Below are 19,247 nucleotides of genomic sequence, written 5' to 3' on the forward strand. Positions count from 1 at the left end.
GGCTCCCACCTGCGCCGGGGCCGCCTCCGAGCTCCGCCAACGCCGCCTCACCGCGCTCCGGCCGCTGCCGCCGCTCCCGGGCCCGCACAGACGCTCCCGGCGCCAATGGCGCCGCTGCCCGCCCACGGCCGCCCTCAGCCCGCCGCCGGGGCCGTGCTGCGCCCCGCTCCCACCAATCAGCGCGCCGCAACCACGACTGACGGCACCAGCGGCCAATGGCAGCGAGCTGGGGGCGGGCTCTGCGCACGGCCCAGACTCGCCCCGCGCTCTCAGGGCCCCCCGCGCTGCGTGAGGGCAAAGCCGGAGATGAGCAACAGCCCCGGGACGGGCCCGGGCCCGAGGCGGGATTGAGCTGCCCACACAAACAAACTTCTCCGCACCTCCCGCCACGGCTTTCCCGGCCCTGCGCCTTCCGTGCCTCCGGCTCTGCGGGAAGCCCGGGAGCCTCCCTTCTCCTGCCCCTCATTAGTGCATTGGTGCTTCGCTTTGATTTCCCCCAAAAAGGGAAACCTGCCCAAAGCCCTGTGGGTGAGCGGGGGAGGGGAGAGATTTCTGGCAGAAAACTCCCAAGACTCAGAGCAGGATGAGGAGAAGTCAGTGCAGAGCCTTAAATGCAGCTTTCCCCACGCCTCCCTGCTCCCAGCTGCACCTCCTCCCCCGGCAGGGCAGGAGACAGGGAATGGGGCCATGCTCAGCTCATCCCCCGCGGCTTCTCCCTCTGCTCAGGGACAGGAGTCGTTCCCTGCTGCACCCTGCGCTCTCTCCCAGCCGAGACTTCTCCAGGAACTTCTCCGAGCCGAGTCCATCCCCTGGGGCACAGCCCCCTCCAAGTGCTGCAGCGTGGGTCACTGTGCCACGGGCTCGGTCCTGCCAGGCCAGGCTGCTCCAGCGGGGCCCCTCTGCCCACGGGGTCACAGCCTCCTCTCAGGCATCCCCGAGCTCCAGCCTGGCTCCTCCAGGGGCTGCAGGGGGATCTCTGCATCCCCACGGACCCGCAGGGGGATCTCTGCATCCCCACGGACCCGCAGGGGGATCTCTGCATCCCCATGGACCTGCAGGGGGATCTCTGCATCCCCATGGACCTGCGGGGGGATCTCTGCATCTCCACGGACCTGCCGGGGGATCTCTGCACCGCCACGGACCTGCAGGAGGATCTGTGCAGCCCCATTGTAATATAAATTATGGAATAATTCGTGATTATGTAAAATATACATCAAGTCAGTTGTGCTAGTAGAAAAAGATTCTTAACGTTTTAAAAGACCTGAAGACCCAGCCGGGAAAGACTGGAAACCACAGATGACAGAGAAAGAAAGACCTAATTTACAATTGAAAACACGTGGCTCCCTGCAGAGATGGGCACTTTCCGGGGATACTCCACCAGACGCCCAAGGTGAAAAATGCACATATGTTAGTTTGAATAGTAGTGCTGTATTAACATTTTAATAGTACTGTAAATGTAGTTGTGTAGTTAAATTGAAGCTTTAGTAGTTAAAATAGAAACTATGTATCTGGGTTTTCTTTTAAGGAATGACATACTCGCTTTGACATAACCATCACAGAACACCTAAATCTTCCAAAGAAGAGGAATTTATGGTTTTCTTGTCAGAAGAATCTAATTTCTTCAGGCCTTGCTCAGACTCGAAGACGCCATGGGGATTAAAGGAAACAGTTGGCATATAACAGACAGAGTTTCTTGTTTTAAATAGAATGTATGCATAACCATGAAGGATATATGAATATGCAATAGTGTAGTTTTAAGGGTGATTCCTTTGTTCACAAGGTATGCTTGTGGCTTAAGTGCCCCAGAGCATCTGGACATCCTTAATTCTTTGCTTTTTATTGTCTTGTAATTGTCCTAACTCTAAATTTTTATTATTCTAATTGTATTACTATTTTAATAACCATGTTCTTATTATTAAAAATTTAACAGCCAAGTGATTGGCGTTTTTCACAATTATGGTAGGATGGTTTTTAACACCTCTCTGCCGGGGCCTTGGAGAGTCAGGGTGAGGAAGACGGGTCCTGCCCTATTTAGGCAGCCTCGCTCTGTTCCCCTGGTGTGTGACCAGACACAGGTTATAATCTATGGGCAAAAGGAGACAATAAAACAAAGAAAAGGGAAAGCATTCCCTGAACCCGCAGTAATTAGCCCCAAGACTAAAGTGTACACCAAGACCCAAGGACAAAGGATAGGTGAGTATTTGTTGGGATGGGGCAGATAAGGGGGGAATGAATGTGTGTGACAGAAGCTGCTGGGTATCCCAGACTTGCCAAATGATTGCTGTAGTCTCTCATGCTGCTTTTCGTCTTTTTCATGTGAAAAACGGCCAGTAAAGAGACCAAGCGAGTGATAAAAAAGAGAGAATCCCTCCCAGAGAAACTGGGACTGGATCTTAGGAAGAAGAGGAACCCCGTGGAGTGCCGGATTGAGGGATAAGAGTGCCCAAGAGCATCCAGGATTCAAACCTGCTGGGTTGAGGGATTAACATTCCAAGAGCACTCAGGGTGTAGATATGTAATGTAGACTGTTTGAAAGTAAAAAGTATCTTGTTGTTGTATGTGAGAGTTAGTGAAAAATAAAAGTGAGTAAATGTAGATGAATGGTAGTATATGTAATGTAGATTGTTTTTTATGAGCTTTTCTTTATCTCCTTGGAGAGAGTGTTAGAGTGTTTCCTGGCAGTCAAAAAGAGAGTATTGCAGAGAAAAATTCCTCACTTGCTGTCCTCCCCCTGCCCTCAACTCTATTCATATTTTGTCCATTCCCTCTTCAAAATACAGATTTGTAAAACTCATGCTCTGTGTCCTCAGATGGCCTTCCCAAATCAAACCTTGGCTTCGTTGCAAATTGCATTGCACTAACTAGCATTGCCTTAAATTTGTTTTGGTGCAGGCAGGGTCACTTTGGAAGTCAGTTGTTGTTTACTTTGTTCCTGCAACCTTTTCAAGCTTGTGAATGGAAAAATTGTGATAGCAAAATAAGTCTTTATTTTTGCACTGTCAGCTGTGAGTGGCTGGTAGCCTTGGTGGAGGGTGCCGTGAATTACAGGCCTGCAGAACACGCATAACAAAAGTAATTTCCTTTGTAAGGAAGTTGAAAAAGGGGGGAGAGGTGATTGGCAGACTCACCTCTCCAGGATGTAGAATTAATGTTAGAAAGTGGACTGATATTGGAATGTGGCTGCTGAAATGTCAAGAGAGAAAAAGGAAGAGAAAGAGAGAGAAAGGGAGAGAGAGAGAGAAAGAGAGTGAAGGGGACAGCGAAATACACCCCCAAGGTCCCCTCAGCCACAGCTATCTGTAAGTTCTCCCCCTTTCCTGCTAGGCAGAGTGACAACAAGGAGGGGGGGAAGTGGGGAAGGACAGAGTTAAACCCAAGGCTGTGAACAGGACCACCAGTAGAGATAAGATCAAGGCAGAGATAGTGACTCTCACAAAGTGGTTTATTGTCTTAAGCAAGATTTCTTTTTTCTTTCTGATTGCTGTTGTTAAGAAGAGGAGGCTTTTGTTCTGAAGACTTAAAGTCTGTAAGACTAAAACAGTTAAATGTTACCCAAAAAGTAAAAGGCAAGAGATGTGATACATCTCATGTTAAAATTGGCCTGGTCTTTTTTATTTAACTAATTATAGCTCACAGGAAGAAGAATTGGTCTCTGCAGCTATTAACACAGCTGGATACAAGAAGAAGAAGTGGCTGTAGAAAAAGAGTTTAGTTAAACTCAGAAAGTTTTAAAGAAAACTAATGGTAAAAGTTCATGCAGTATTGTTTTTCTTTTAACACTGTGTTATTAAGAAATCCTTTCCAGGTACTACTGAAGCAGCAATCCAAACCACGGAAAGAGGGTGAATTCATGCCAGCAAAACCAAAGGACTTGTGAAGAAACTTGAGGAATGGACTATCACATCTAAACCGGGTGATACCAAATTGACTTCCAACCAGGACTGGGTGGTAATGGTTTGGGAAGACCCAAATGATCCAAGGCAGGTACAAAGAACAACACCTCACTGAGAAATAAGGCAAAGCTTGCATCACTGGTTCTAAGCCCTGCCTGAATAAACCCTGAGACGCCTCCGACACCTCCTTGGCAGAGGAACACTGCCACTTCAAACAGGAGGATTGGGAGTGTTTCAGTCAAAGAGTTCTTATAGCCTGGCCTCAGCCTGTGCCTTGTACAGGGAAGAAGGGAAATTGCCATCAGTACTATACTGTCTACTTTATTTGATTCATCCCAATACTGGACACGCTAGCTGGGTTACAAGTGAATGTTTAAATTATGAGAATAATTTGCCTTGTAGCTCACAAAATCTATGTTCTTGTTGCAAGAGGTATCAGTACTGAATCAATTCCCTATGCAGATAGAACCCAAAATAACTGAAGTAATAACTTTGTTTTGTGGATGGGAATTATTAGTGCCTGTTGAGTGAGAGATACCTGAGGAACAGTGGGAAGCCACAGTTAAGGAGTGTCTAAAAGAGCCAAGAAAAGGACTTGCCTAAAAAAATGAGTAAAAAGGAGTGACAAGGGAAACAGAGGGCAAGCCTGGACTGAGCACTGTACTCACCACCGAGATCACACGTACCTGCTGTGGGAAGCAACCCCATAGGCAGGGGAGGTGGGGGTATAAGCCATGCCAGACCTCTGTCATTCCTGTTTCTGTCTCTCATTTGTTGTCTTTTCCCTTCTGAGATACCAGCAAGATCGTGTCCCAAATGCTACAGAAAGTATTACACGCAAAGGAACCAAAGTTCCTTTTTGTTACACACACCCATGTCAACAGCCACAGACCCACCCAAACTGAGTACCTGCAGGAAAAATGGGAAAAATATTGGATTACTTAGGAACTTAGGAAAAAGTAGTAATACTTGGGGCATGGAATGTCCAAAGGAGAGAGATGGATTTGTTTTACATTTGATCTTAGAGATATAGTCCAAGATTCGGTAAAGAGACAATTAGTAAAAAAAAAAAAAAAAAGGTAAAACAAGCACAGCAGTCTAGCTCTGTATTAACCCCAAATTATATACTGCATCGCATTATAGGACTCCAAGCAGTTATAGAGGAGATAACAAACAAAGCTGCTCAGGCACTGGAATTAATATTGAGTCAGCAAAGCCAAACTATAACTGCAGTGTATTAAAATAGGTTGGCTTTATGCTATTTATTGGCTAAAGAATGGGGTGTACAGATTGTTGAAAATAGATGGCAATGAGGGCGTCATCCTGGAAAAAACAAAGGATATCAGAAAAAAATTATGACCCTGGTATCAGTCAAAAAAAAAAAAACAAAGGGAAAATAATGTTAAAAACTAACAGGTGGGGTAATGTATTGAGAATGGGATGGTGGAAGAAATTAGGATTCTTCCTTTTATGTGTTACAAGTGTTTTGATATTTCTTCTTTGTTTAATCCCATGTTTTATTTGATTGCCAACAGAGTCCAAAGAATGCAAGAGGATAAGAAATATTGCTCAAGCCAAATGATTTATAAAGAATAAGAGGAGAGATTGTGACAAATGCATATTTATGATTGGCCTTTCGCAAGTGTTACAATGAATATTATATGTGTCATGTTAGAAAGTTATGCTGTATTAATTCTCTTACATATTATGTTAAGCGTAGTTTTAGGTTACAACATAATATTAAAATAGAGACTATGTACGTGGGGGGAGTTTTCTTTTTAGGAATGAGATACTCGCTTCGAGGAACACCTCAATCTTCCAAAGGAGAGGAATTTATGGCTTCTTATCAGAAGAAGCTAATTTTTTCAGGCCTTGCTCAGACTCCAAGACGCCAGGGGATTAAAGGAAACAGTTGACATACAAATCCTGCTGGATACCCAAATCCAATCCTAAATGGTCTCAAATCCCAAATCCTGGATCCAAAAATGAGGTGGCAGTGCTCGAGGAGGGGTTGGGGGCACTGAAAGGGGTCCTGGTGCCTCCACGTGTGGGGTCAGTGCTCAGCAGAAGAAGCTGCCCGGGGACCCCTCGCCCTACACCAAATCCCAGCCAGGTGTAAAAAACAAAGTTCACCCTTTGCGGTTTGTAAAAGTTTAATTAGAGATAAAAATGCTTTGGCTATAAACACATTCCAAGTGTCACTGTCCCTGATGATGTCACCACCCCGATGACGTCACAGCAGTGACACCACTGTCCTGAATCAGCCTCGGGGATGTCCTCCATGGCTCTTTGGCACTTCTCAGCCACCACACAGCCACAGGGGGCATCAGGGTCACAACAGGAGCTCCAGATGAGGGTGTTAATGTCCCCAAATGACCCCAGCAGGTGACGTGTGGCCAGGCAGTAGCTGGCCTCCCACAGCCATTCAGCCTTGGCCACCTTGGCCACCAAGTCCCTGGGGACATCAGGAGACACCTCCTTTGTCCCCTTCAGGGTGGCCTCGACGTCCCCGAGCTGGCACAGCAGCTCCCAGGGGAACACAGTAGCTTCGTCACACGCGGCCACCAAGTCCCCCAGCAGCCCCAGGGTCACCTCTGCCTGCTGCCACATCATGGCAACCAGCTGGCTGGAGCTGCCTCGGCCTCTCCTGTGTCCTCTGCAATGTCCTCTTTAATGTCCTCTCCCTTGTCCTTGCCCATTGACCATCCCATGGCCTCTCCCATGGCCTTTATTATGGCCTCTCCCATGTCCCCTTCCGCGGCCTCTCTGATGGCCTTCCTTACGGCCACAGCGGTGGCCTGGCCAGTGGCCACGTCCCTGCAGGCGTCCCAGAGCTCGGTGGCCTCCTCCACCAGCAGGAACCAGCTGTGCACCAGCGCGGCCACCGGCCCCCACCAGTCACTGGCCGCGCTTGTCACCAGGTCCCAGGTGACCCCTGGGGTGCTCTCATGGGTGGCCAGGGCCCAGCCCAGGGAGGTGACATCGCAGCGCCACCAGGTGACACTGACCTGGGCCAGGGTGTCATGGAGGAGATCGATGAAACTCTCCAGGGCCGGGTGAGGTACCTTGGGGACACCGCCAGCATCATGTCCCTGTCCAGACTGGCCGTGGTGGCCACCAGCTCGCCCAGGATGGTCACCGCAGTGGCCTGCTGCTCCAGCAACTGGGAAGGAGATGGGGAGGTGTCAGGGACCTCGTGGCACTTGTGGCCTCCTGCAGTGGCCCCTGTGCCCTCCAGGGGTCCCTTTGTCCCCTCCTGTAAGAGGCTGTCTGAAGACCCTCACCCATTTGTCTGCTGATTGCCACGAGAAGGAAAAACCCCCCTGCTGCAGTTCCGGCTTGGAGAAGGCAACAGTGCAGGTGCAACCACTGCACTGTCACGGCAGCTGTTCCCAACGAGGCCTGGCAAGGACTTGGCAAGAATTTGACCAGGACTTGGCAATGACCCGGCATGGAGCCAGCACAGGGCGGCTGCTGCAGTGCCTACTCCACTCTCCACCCTTAAGCTGAATGAACTGTTGGGGTGACCCTGGTGGTCTCTCACTGCAGACCCCTCATCTGCCTCCTTACCACCGTGACAGACAGAGATCAAGAACCCTCTACCCAAGGACTGAGACTGAGACCCCGACCACAGAGAGTGGAGGGGAGAGAATAACGACCTGTTCTTCTCCAGTAACTCCAATGGACTTATTCTTCATTGTGTTTGTTCAGCCTGGATGATTTTCAGTAGATTCACCTGTTCCCCCTACAGCAATTTCACTGGATTCTCATTGTTCTGCGTGTTCCCCACTTTTTTCCCCTCTGTGGACTATAACTGGACTCCTGGGTTGGGCAGGACTTTGGAGACTCTCCCCAGCACAACAAGACAGATTCCCATGGTCTGGGCCCCTGAGGACCTCATCTGTGTTGGCAGCTATTCCCATCCCCCCTCCCCCTCTCTCTCTCTCTCTCTCTCTCTCTCTCTCTCCTTTTTATTCCTTTCTGACCCCACTATGGCATTTATTGTTCTGGTCCCTAATAAAGGTGCATTTGTTGTGATAAAACTGATAGTCCCCTGCTGTTTGTCTTTTGCACTTTTGGGATTGGCTAATGAACCATCATGACACCCCGCTACAAGCAGATCGTGACATTAAATTGGCGTCACGGCCAGGATTTCTGTCCAGGCAGAAGGTTACAGGTGGAAAAGCACCCACACTGTCTTCAGAAATTCACAAAGAATCTCTTAGTGCAAAAGTTTTATTGTTGTTATGTGTATTTGGACTGTCTGGGTAGGAAGGGACAACTTGAAGAAACTAAGCAGAGCCTCCCAGGCAGATTTTGTCTCTTCACCCACCCAGGGAAGCGAAGGGTGGCACAGCGACGGCCGTGTGCTTTGCTAACTTAAGTTTGTACCTCCCTGCCGTGGTTTTGGTCCCTTCACAAAATGAGTAATAACCTTAATGATAAGGCTAAAGTTGAATTTTATGCTCTACGAGCTAAATACAATGCCAAACCTTCTCCGGGAGGGGAGGAACGGGCACAAAGTAATTGTTTTAATTTGGATAATGTGGTTGATAGAATATGTTCTTTACAACATGATACAAAATTTAAACTGGGCAGAAATAAAACCATCTTATGCTCAGTTTTGGGAGTTTGTCTTATGGCAGCTGTAGAAACTCGCTTCAAGAGAAGAAGTGAGGAAAATGCAGTAACAGACTCCCTTCAAAACCTAGTTGAAATTTTGCAAAAACAATTAGATGACGAAAAGAATAAAAGTAATTTATTACAAGCTGCCCTTAAAGAGGAACAGATTAAAAAATGCAAAGCTCACCAACAAACTAAAAGAAACAGAGGAAAAGGAAACTGTTGCAGCATTTTTGAGAGAAAAGAGGACATGAGTTATGAGATTTGAGCTACTCCAGTCTAGGCCTCAGATTTGGGCCTTGTGGGCCTTCAAGCCTCTGACGCAGTTAGAAATTCAGAGCTTGTGGCGCAGATAGAAATAGTATTAAGGTGTGATGGGGACCACTGGGTTGTCTGGGTGTGAATTAGTATAGGTTTTATAGTGTAAGGTGTAGGCCGTTTTAAGGAAAAGGTAAACAATGTTAGCCTACTAATCAGAGTGTCTTTGTTTTTGTAAACTATGTGGAAGCTTATATAAACTACCATGTTATCTCGAATAAAGGGAGAATGCTTGATTAACCACATTGGTTCGGACCTGAGTTTGTCTTGTCCAGCTTTCCGTGTTTCTGAGATTCCCTGGCTTTTATTGGCGCCCGAACAGGGACTCAGGAGGCTCTGAAAAAGGCTCCCAAATTACTTTTAGAGTAACGGGGAGCTGAGTCTGAGTCGCGCGACGAAAATTCAGGTCCAAATCGCCTCATGGCGACAGGGCCGGGATCCCAAATTCACTTTTTGTGAATGGGGATCAAGTGGAAACGGAGCAGAAGTCTCCAAACTCCGAATTGGGCCGTTTTCCCAATGGGAGAAAAAGACTCTTCGCATTGTTGTTTGTTTGCGAGAGTCCGTTTGAGCAGTGGGAAGACCTCGGCGTTCACAAGGGACCCGAACGGCTGGTGTGGACATGGCCGGGGCCGGAAAGCTGGAGCGGGGTTGCCGCCTTGCCGAAGAAAAGCGAGAGCGAAGCAACCCGCAGAAGTTGGAGGTAAGCCGTGGAGAGAGAGAGGGTGAAAGTTCACCATGGATGGGGATCTGCAGGCTTCCCTGCGGCTTCTCTTTCATATTCTCTCAAAGAGAGCTGAAAAAATTAAAGAAGCCGATTTAGAGCAGTTGGTCCTGTGGGCAAGAAGCAGAGGCAAGCTGCAAAAGCCTTCGCTGATTTTTAGTGAAATCGAATGGCAAGAGTTGGGGCAGCTGCTTTGGGACGCAGTGATAGAGGGCGGAAAAGACAAGAAAACACTGTTGGAGCTTGGAGGCAAATGGAAAAAAGTTTTACATACTGTGCAAAGCATGCCTGCGGAGAAAAAAGCAGCAGAAGCTGCAATTCAGGTGTTTGAGCAATCCACATCAGAGCAGACAGCAGTTCAGAAGCCATCTCGGGTTGAAAAATTCTTTAATGTTTGTAATATGTGGCCAGTGCGTGGGCAGAAAGCTCCAGTCAGTCTCTCTGTCAGGGGTTTTGTAGCTTGTTTGGAGAGAAGCGCAGAGCCAGGAGGAGTGGGGCCAGCTGACACGGGACAGAGCGGACGCATGGCCGCGGCCGGGGCGGAAGTGTGCTTGCAAGCAGCGGATGTTAACAGCTCGGCGGTCCCGCGAAGTGAGGCAGACCAGGAAGTGGCCCTGCCGGGTCCCTCGGGAGGCGGGGAGACACCTGAGGAGGCAGGCGGAGTTGGTGACGAAACAGGGCTGAGTCAGGAGGAGGAACTCAGGGGCGGAGATCAAGGCGGAGACCAGGGCGGAGACGGGAGCAAGGCGGCGTTGGCCTCTCGCCCCCCCGCAGCGGCAGCGGCGGCGGCTGCCGCGGGTGCGTGCATGCACAGAAGCGCGGCTCGGCGGTACCCGCCAGCGGCAGCAAGCAGCCTGGCGCGGTTTGGAGGGGCTGGGCACCCCAATGCTAGCGGAATGGCAGAAGCAGCCACCCAAACAACACCAGAGCAGAGCCCTGAAAATGCCAGTTCTCACTCCACCACGGTAGCTCTGCGCTGCCCCCTCCCACCGAGTTCAGATTCTGACGACTCAGAGCCAGACCTTTCTGTTGTCAATTGCAGCAGGGACAAGCGATCACAGAACAAGATACAAAGACCAAATATGTTACAGAAAGAAATAGCCCGCCTTGCCACCCTCTCAAATCGTCAGGCTCAACCAGTGGAACCTTCCACTGGCCAGCAATTGGCATTGCCAGCAGTTTTAAAAAATCCATTGCAGTCCCGATGGGCATCAGTTGTGAAGGATGCTCTTTTGGATGGTGACTGGAAGGCTGTCAGCTCCCTGGCTTGTCCTGTCATAGTGTCTAATGGGAATGCCATCTGGGAGCCCCATGACTGGAAAATCCTACAATCAGCTAAGCAGACAGTCACCACTTATGGGATCAGATCAGAAGCAGCCAGGAACATCATTCAGTATATATTCACAGCAGATGTGCTTTGTCCTGGTGATTCATCTAACATTGCATCCCTGCTCCTGACACCTTCCCAGTTTCTCATGTTTGAAAGGGAATGGAGGCGGATGGCAATTGAAGAGGCCAACAAACACACAAATGTGGGAGACCCCTTTTATGGAGTCCAGCCAGATATGCTGACTGGGCAGGGACCATATGCAACCAATCAGGTACGACTTACCTTTCCCGTTGAAATGCACCAATTGTCACAGCAATTGGCCCATCAAGCTTTGCTTTTGGTACCAGACAAGAAAAAGTCAGCATCCTATGCCACCATAAAGCAAGGAGCCACTGAACCATTCGGACAATTTATTGATAGGCTGTCAGCTGCTTTGAAGGACGCACCTGACGTGCCACCAGACGTTCAGGAACATTTATTCCGATCCCTGATTTCTGAAGAAAAAGTTTGTTGTATTTAGAGAATTTTTGTTTTAAAAAGAAATTTTAGACAGGTTCAATTATTTGATGGTTTGATAAATTTTTAATAATAAGGTTTTTCACTTATAACTGTTATTTTTAAGACTTTTGTTTTAAACATATCCTCCAATTAGAGTTCGAGGTCTGGCCAGGCTCTGGCTCTACGTGGATGGTGTGATTGACCCAGATGTTTTCTGCATCAAAAAGTATTCAAGTCCTTTTGGCTTGACAATTTGACCATACAGGACAGCTGAGCCTCAAAGGGAGTTTTGGAGAGACATGATCCGGACATGTTTTATCCAAATCTCTGTTGTTTTAAGGTTTTTCAGCTGCTGCAGACACTGGGATGACAATTTGATAGTGTAGCACTTGCTAACTGTGATTTTATATGTAATATTGATTGTGTATTATCTGATTGATTTTTATTTGTTGTTAGTTTCTTTACTATGTGCGTTGTTTTGTTTTTAATGTTTTGTCATGTTTATAACAAAGATGTTGATATTTCCATTTCTTCATGCAAGTTTTAGGGAACAGAATTGAGAGAGGACCCTCCAGTCCCTGTGGGGGTGTTGGGTTTGTTTGTGTTTTAACAGGTGCAGAATCTAGATGGATTTCAGTGAAGAATGTGGAACTTATCAATTGCAAGAGGGCATTGATCTCTCCACAAGTGGATCAGAGGATGCACAGCAAAAGTGGATTGTGCAAAGATTTGTGTTTCACCCAAAGAAGATCGTGGGCTTTGAGGGTTTTTTATAAGTATGTTTTTAATGATGTTATAGAATTTTTTTTTTGCTAAGTTTTAATAAATTTTAGTAATGCCTGTGATTTTTCTGTTCATCTTGCCATTGTCTTTCAATGGCAAAAGAAAAAGAGGGAGGTCCCAACGGGGATCAACAGCATTTCTACTTGAGTGAGTGTTTTTACCCATCCAACCAAGAAGTCGTGTGATGGACAGGACAGATGCTCTTGCTGCATTGATACGAAAAGGCAGAAACAGAATTTTAAAAATAGATGAAAAAGATATCAACCCGCAGTGATAACAACGTGAACAACAGTTTGCCTGGAACATCCCTGATGAATCCAGTTCTGATGAAAATTAATTTTGTAGAGTAAAGAAAAATAAGTTGAAATATTATAAGTGTGAAGTTAGATTTATCAGAAGTTAGTTTATTAGAAGTTATAGTTTATGTTTAGAATTAAGATTGTTTCTTTCATGTTAAACAGGGCATTCAAAAACCTGAGAAATATGTGGTGGGCCTCAATGTTTTTATTAAGCAGTGTTTTGGTTGTTGAAGTATCTGGAATCCTTGACATTAACAAGAGAGAATATATGTGGATAACTTGGGCCAAACAAACTAGGCAAGATTGATTCTGCCTGTTGTTAGCCACACCGTCTAACCCCTTTTCGTACTTGTTAAATTGGAGTCTCGTTGGGTCCCATTGCAGAGTTCAAAACTTGGACCCGAGCTCAAATAAATTTAAATAGCACTCTGGGAGCGCAAGCTGTTGCATTTGTGCAAAACCTTAAATTTACTGATGACAGTTTTCAAGAATTTGGTCTTTTGGGTTCTGTCCCAGGAAATTACTGTTTGATATTTGGATCTTATGCTACCAAACCAACTCAAGAAAATGGAAAATTGACAGATGACGACACTTGGTTGTCTCCCAGATCACCATTGTATTACAACTATTCAGAATATTGTAACAATTCGACTCAATCTGTGACACCGCCAAGAGGTGGTGCAGGAAAACTGCCTCCAGGAACCTTCCTCATTTGTGGGGACCGAGCCTGGTCAGCAGTCCCTCAAAATGCTAGGGGAGGCCCATGTTATATCGGTAGGTTGACGCTTTTTGCTCCCACCATACATCAGGTTCTCGAATTGCCTCAGAAGACTCAACGAGCCAATCGCAGTGTTCTCCAAATGGACCCTAATTGTAAAGATATAGTGTCATTGTGGGGGCGTGCCTCTGTAGTAGTAGCCTCACTCTTTGCCCCAGGGGTCGCCTCATCAAAAGCGCTCACACAATTGAGAACTCTAGCCTGCTACACAGGAAAACAAATTAATATCACATCTAAATTGATAAGTGAGCTTGCTGCAGATGTAGACGATACCCATCATGCGGTTCTACAAAACAGATCTGCAATTGATTTCCTTCTTTTAGCACAAGGACATGGGTGCAAAGAATTTGAGGGCATGTGCTGCATGAATTGTCTGACCATTCTCAATCGATTTATAAACAGTTAACGCAATTGAAGGACAACATGAGAAAAAAAACATATCGTAGTGGACACTCAATTTGATAACTGGCTCAATTTTTTAGGTTTTTTCGCTGAGTCAAAGATTTAATTCGTTTTGGTATTGTACTTTTTTTTAATCTTTATAGTTATTTTAATTGTATACCGTGTTTTTTACAGTGTGTGCAAAAATTAGTTCATTGCGCCTTCACTTCAGCCTGAGTAGCTCAAAAAGAAAAAGAGGGAATTGTTGCAGCATTTTTGAGAGAAAGAGGACATGAATTACGAAATTTGAGCTACTCCAGTCTAGGCCTCAGATTGAGGCCTGGTGAGGCCTTCAAGCCTCTGACGCAGTTAGAAATTCAGAGCTTGTGGCGCAGATAGAAAATAGTCTTAAGGTGTTGTGGGGACCACTGGGTTGCTTGGGTGTGAATTAGTATAGGTTTTATGGTGTAAGGTGTAGGCCGTTTTAAGGAAAAGGTAAACAATATTGGTTTGCCAATCAGAGTGTCTTTGTTTTTGTAAACTATGTGGAAGCTTATATAAACTACCACCTTATCTTGAATAAATGGAGAACGCTTGATGAACAACATTGGTTTGAACCTGCGTTTGTCTTGTCCAGCTTTCCGTTTTTCTGAGATTCCCTGGCTTTACCAAATTCACTTTTTGTGAACAGGGATCAGGTGGAAAGGAGCAGAAGTCTCCAAACTCCGAATTGGGCCGTTTCCCAACGGGAGGAAAAAGACTCTTCGCATTGTTGTTTGTTTGCGAGAGTCCGTTTGAGCAGTGGGAAGACCTCGGCGTTCACAAGGGACCTGAATGGCGGGTGTGGACATGGCCGGGGCCGGAAAGCTGGAGCGGGGTTGCCGCCTTGCCGAAGAAAAGCGAGAGCGAAGCAACCCGCGGAAGTTGGAGGTAAGCCGTGGAGAGAGAGAGAGGGTGAAAGTTCACCATGGATGGGGATCTGCAGGCTTCCCTGCGGCTTCTCTTTCATATTCTCTCAAAGAGAGCTGAAAAAACTAAAGAAGCCGATTTAGAGCAGTTGGTCCTGTGGGCAAGAAACAAAGGCAAGCTGCAAAAGCCTTCGCTGATTTTTAGTGAAATCGAATGGCAAGAGTTGGGGCAGCTGCTTTGGGACGCAGTGATAGAGGGCGGAAAAGACAAGAAAACACTATTGGAGCTTGGAGGCGTTTGGAAGAATGTTTTACATACCTTGCAGAGCATGGCCGCGGAGAAAAAAGCAGCAGAAGCTGCAATTCAGGCGTTTGAGCAACCCACTTCAGAACAGACAGAAGTTCAGAAGCCATCTCGGGTTGAAAAATTCTTTAATGTTTGTAATATGCGGCCAGTGCGTGGGCAGAAAGCTCCAGTCAGCCCCTCTGTCAGAGATGTTGTCGCTCGTTTGGAGGGAAACGCAGAGCCGGGCGGCGCAGGGCCGGCCGGCGCGGGACAATGCAAAAACGTGGCCATGTTCGGAGCAGAAGTGTGCTCGCAAGCAGCGGATGTTAACAGCTCGGCGGTCCCGCGGAGTGAGGCAAACCAGGAAGTGGCCCTGCCAGGTCCCTCGGGAGGCGGGGAGACACCTGAGGAGGCAGGCGGAGTTGGTGACGAAACAGGGCTGAGTCAGGAGGAGGAACTCAGGGGCGGAGATCAAGGCGGAGACCAGGGCAGAGACGGGAGCAAGGCGGCGTTGGCCTCTCGCCCCCCCGCAGTGGCCACGGCGGCGGCTGCCGCGGGTGCGTGCATGCGCAGAGGAGCGGCTCGCCGGCACCTGCCAGCAGCGGCGGCAGCGGCAAGCAGCCTGGCGCGGTTTGGAGGGGCTGGGCACCCCAATGCTAGCGGAATGGCAGAAGCAGCCACCCAAACAACACCAGAGCAGAGCCCTGAAAATGCCAGTTCCCACTCCACCACGGGAGCTCTACGCTGCCCCCTCCCACCGAGTTCAGATTCTGACAACTCAGAGGCAGACCTTCCTGTTGTCAATTGTAGCAGGGACAAGCGATCACAAAACAAGATACAAAGGCAAGAAAAAGTTAGAGAAAGCCCTTCCTCGTCCGTTGTGGAACGGGTTGGGAGAACTAAGGCAACGGGCGTTGGCGGAGAGCAGCAGGGTGCGGCGGTGAGCACCAGTCAGCCGCCCGGGCGCACCGCAGAAGCGGCAGGCAGAGTGGGGCCAGGCAGAGCGGGGCCAGGCAGAGCGGGGCCAGCCAGCACCGAGCCTGAGGCGGCCCGGGGCAAAGCAGACTTCGGCCGAGAGACAGAAGGCTCCTTGTTGCTGAGCAACAGCGCGAGGAGGGAGATGGGCATTCCCGGGGGCTCGGCCGTGCTGGAGTCGGAGCAGGCGGGGCGCGGCCGCATCAGGGGCGTCTCCTCTCCCATCCCCACAGTGACGCAGCAAGGACGGGAGCGAGATGGCGTCGCCCCCTCATCTCCCTGCAGCACCCGGCAATGGCGGCGGAGACGCTGCACAGCCTGGTTGCCACGGTAACGACAACCCCAAGAGCAGCAGTGTCACCAATGGAGGGATTGCAACACTACAGCAAAAATTTCAACAGCATTTTTCCAATTCCTTGCAAAAGTCAGAAGACGCAATGAAAAATATAGCAATACTGAGTGTTTTCCAAGATACCAAAAAGGATGAACATTATGCAAATCAAAGTTATTTCAAATACAATGTGGATGAAAATCACTTGAAAAAGATAGAAATGTTAATAATGATTTAATTGCCAAAAATGTCTCTGAAAACAAAGATTTGAGAAAAGTCAGTCAGATGGAATGTTGGCATTGAGTTAACAATTTCTGGTTTTGAGTTTTTATAGATAATAAGATAGGTAATGATGATTTTTGAGTTTTATAGATAATAAGATAAATGATGATTGTCAAGTTTTTATAGGTAATGATAAGTAGTGATTGTTACTAATGCTATATGAATGCTTTGACAAGATTGTTTTAAACTATTTTAAACATTTCCTGTTAATAGGTTGATCATATAATGTAAGTTGTCTGATTTTTGTGATAAGAATTATTATTAAGATGTTAAGGTATTGAGGTGTTGTTTTAATATTTACAGTCAGTTTTCATATGTTTTATGGGTTTTTAAGTGATTGATTGTAAGATGTGTTTTTCAGGATCCTGTGTGTTTGATTTTTTTTAACAACTCGTGTTTTCTTTATTCAATTTTCTATGCAGCTGCAGTTCATCTTCTAAAAATTTATAGTCCAAGTTCTGGTTCAAGATTTCAGACTTCAAATTTTCAGATTTTTGAAAAAAATGTTTGTTGTATTTAGAGAATTTTTGTCTTGAAACAAATTTTAGACAGGTTCAATTATTTGATGTTTTGATAAATTTTTAATAATAAGGTTTTTCACTTATAACTGTTATTTTTAAGACTTTTGTTTTAAACATATCCTCCAATTAGAGTTCGAGCTCTGGCCAGGCTCTAGCTCTACGTGGATGGTGTGATTGATCCAGATGTTTTCTGCATCAAAAAAGTATTCAAGTCCTTTTGGCTTGACAATTTGACCATACAGGACAGCTGAGCCTCAAAGGAGGTTTTGGAGAGACATGATCCGGACATGTTTTATCCAAATCTCTGTTGTTTTAAGGTTTTTCAGCTGCTGCAGACACTGGGATGACAATTTGATAGTGTAGCACTTGGTAACTGTGATTTTATATGTAATATTGATTGTGTATTATTTGATTGATTTTTATTTGTTGTTAGTTTCTTTACTATGTGCATTGTTTTGTTCTTAATGTTTTTTCATGTTTATAACAAAGATGTTGATATTTCTATTTCTTCATGCAAGTTTTAGGGAACAGAATTGAGAGAGGACCCTCCAGTCCCTGTGGGGGTGTTGGGTTTGTTTGTGTTTTAACAGGTGCAGAATCTGGATGGATTTCAGTGAAGAATGTGGAACTTATCAATTGCAAGAGGGCACTGATCTCTCCACAAGTGGATCAGAGGATGCACAGCAAAAGTGGATTGTGCAAAGATTTGTGTTTCACCCACAGAAGATCGTGGGCTTTGAGTTTTTTTTTATAAGTGTGTTTTTAATGATGTTATAGAATTTTTTTTTTGCTAAGTTTTTAATAAGTTTTAGTAATGCCTGTGATTTTTCTGTTCATCTTGCCATTGTCTTTCAATGGCAAAAGAAAAAGAGGGAGGTCCCAACGGGGATCAACAGAAATTCTACTTGAGTGAGTGTTTTTACCCATCCAACCAAGAAGTCGTGTGATGGACAGGACAGATGCTCTTGCTGCATTGATACGAAAAGGCAGAAACAGAATTTTAAAAAATAGATGAAAAAGATATCAACCCGCAGTGATAACAACGTGAACAACAACAGTTTGCCTGGAACATCCCTGATGAATCCAGTTCTGATGAAAATTAATTTTGTAGAGTACAGAAAAATAAGTTGAAATATTATAAGTGTGAAGTTAGATTTATCAGAAGTTAGTTTATTAGAAGTTATAGTTTATGTTTAGAATTAAGATTGTTTCTTTCATGTTAGACAGGGCATTCAAGAACCTGAGAAGAATGTGGTGGGCCTCAATGTTTTTATTTTATACTTGTTTAATTGAAGTCTCGTTGGGTCCCATCGCAGAGTTCAAAACTTGGACCCGAGCTCAAATAAATTTAAATAGCACTCTGGGAGCGCAAGCTGTTGCATTTGTGCAAAACCTTAAATTTACTGATGACAGTTTTCAAGAATTTGGTCTTTTGGGTTCTGTCCCAGGAAATTACTGTTTGATATTTGGATCTTATGCTACCAAACCAACTCAAGAAAATGGAAAATTGACAGATGACAACACTTGATTGTCTCCCAGATCACCATTGTATTACAACTATTTAGAATATTGTAACAATTCGACTCCAAGAGGTAGTGCAGGAAAAACTGCCCCCAGGAACCTTCCTCATTTGTGGAGACCGAGCCTGGTCAGCAGTCCCTCAAAATGCTAGGGGAGGCCCATGTTATATCGGTAGGTTGATGCTTTTTGCTCCCACCATACATCAGTTTCTCGAATTGCCTCAGAAGACTCAACGAGCCAAACGCAGTGTTCTCCAAATGGACACTTCATTTGATAACTGGCTCAATTCTTCAGGTTTTTCTGGCTGGGTCAAAGACAGTGTGTGCAAAAATTAGTTCATTGTGCCTTCACTCCAGCCTGAGTAGCTCAAAAGAAAAAGAGGGAATTGTTGCAGCATTTTTGAGAGAAAGAGGGCATGAATTGTGAAAGTTGAGCTACTCCAGGCTAGGCCTCAGATTGAGGCCTGGTGTGGCCTTCGGGGCCTCTGACGCAGTTAGAAATTCAGGGCTTGTGGCGCAGATAGAAAATAGTCTTAAGGTATTGTGGGGACCACCGGGTGTGAACTAGTATAGGTTTTATGGTGTACAGTGTAGGCCGTTTTAAGGAAAAGGTAAACAATGTTAGCCTACCAGAGTGTCTTTGTTTCTGTAAACTATGTAGAAGCTTATATAAACTACCGCCTGATTTTGAATAAACGGAGAACGTTGCATTAATCATATTGATTGGATGTGCGTTTGTCTTGTCCAGTTTCCCGTTTTCCTGAGATTCCCTGGCTTTAGAGCCCCTCAATAATAAT

General features: G+C 46.3%; 1 protein-coding gene across 1 annotated transcript in view; it reads right to left on the reverse strand.

The window, feature by feature from the left end:
* Nucleotides 1-19,247, reverse strand: part of LOC101233471 (uncharacterized) — a 509,180-nt gene that overhangs the window by 160,601 nt on the left and 329,332 nt on the right. The gene's annotated exons all lie outside the window — the stretch shown is intronic.

This window comes from Taeniopygia guttata, chromosome 37, assembly GCF_048771995.1.
Source record: "Taeniopygia guttata chromosome 37, bTaeGut7.mat, whole genome shotgun sequence".
In the NCBI taxonomy this organism is placed as follows: Eukaryota; Metazoa; Chordata; class Aves; order Passeriformes; family Estrildidae; genus Taeniopygia; species Taeniopygia guttata.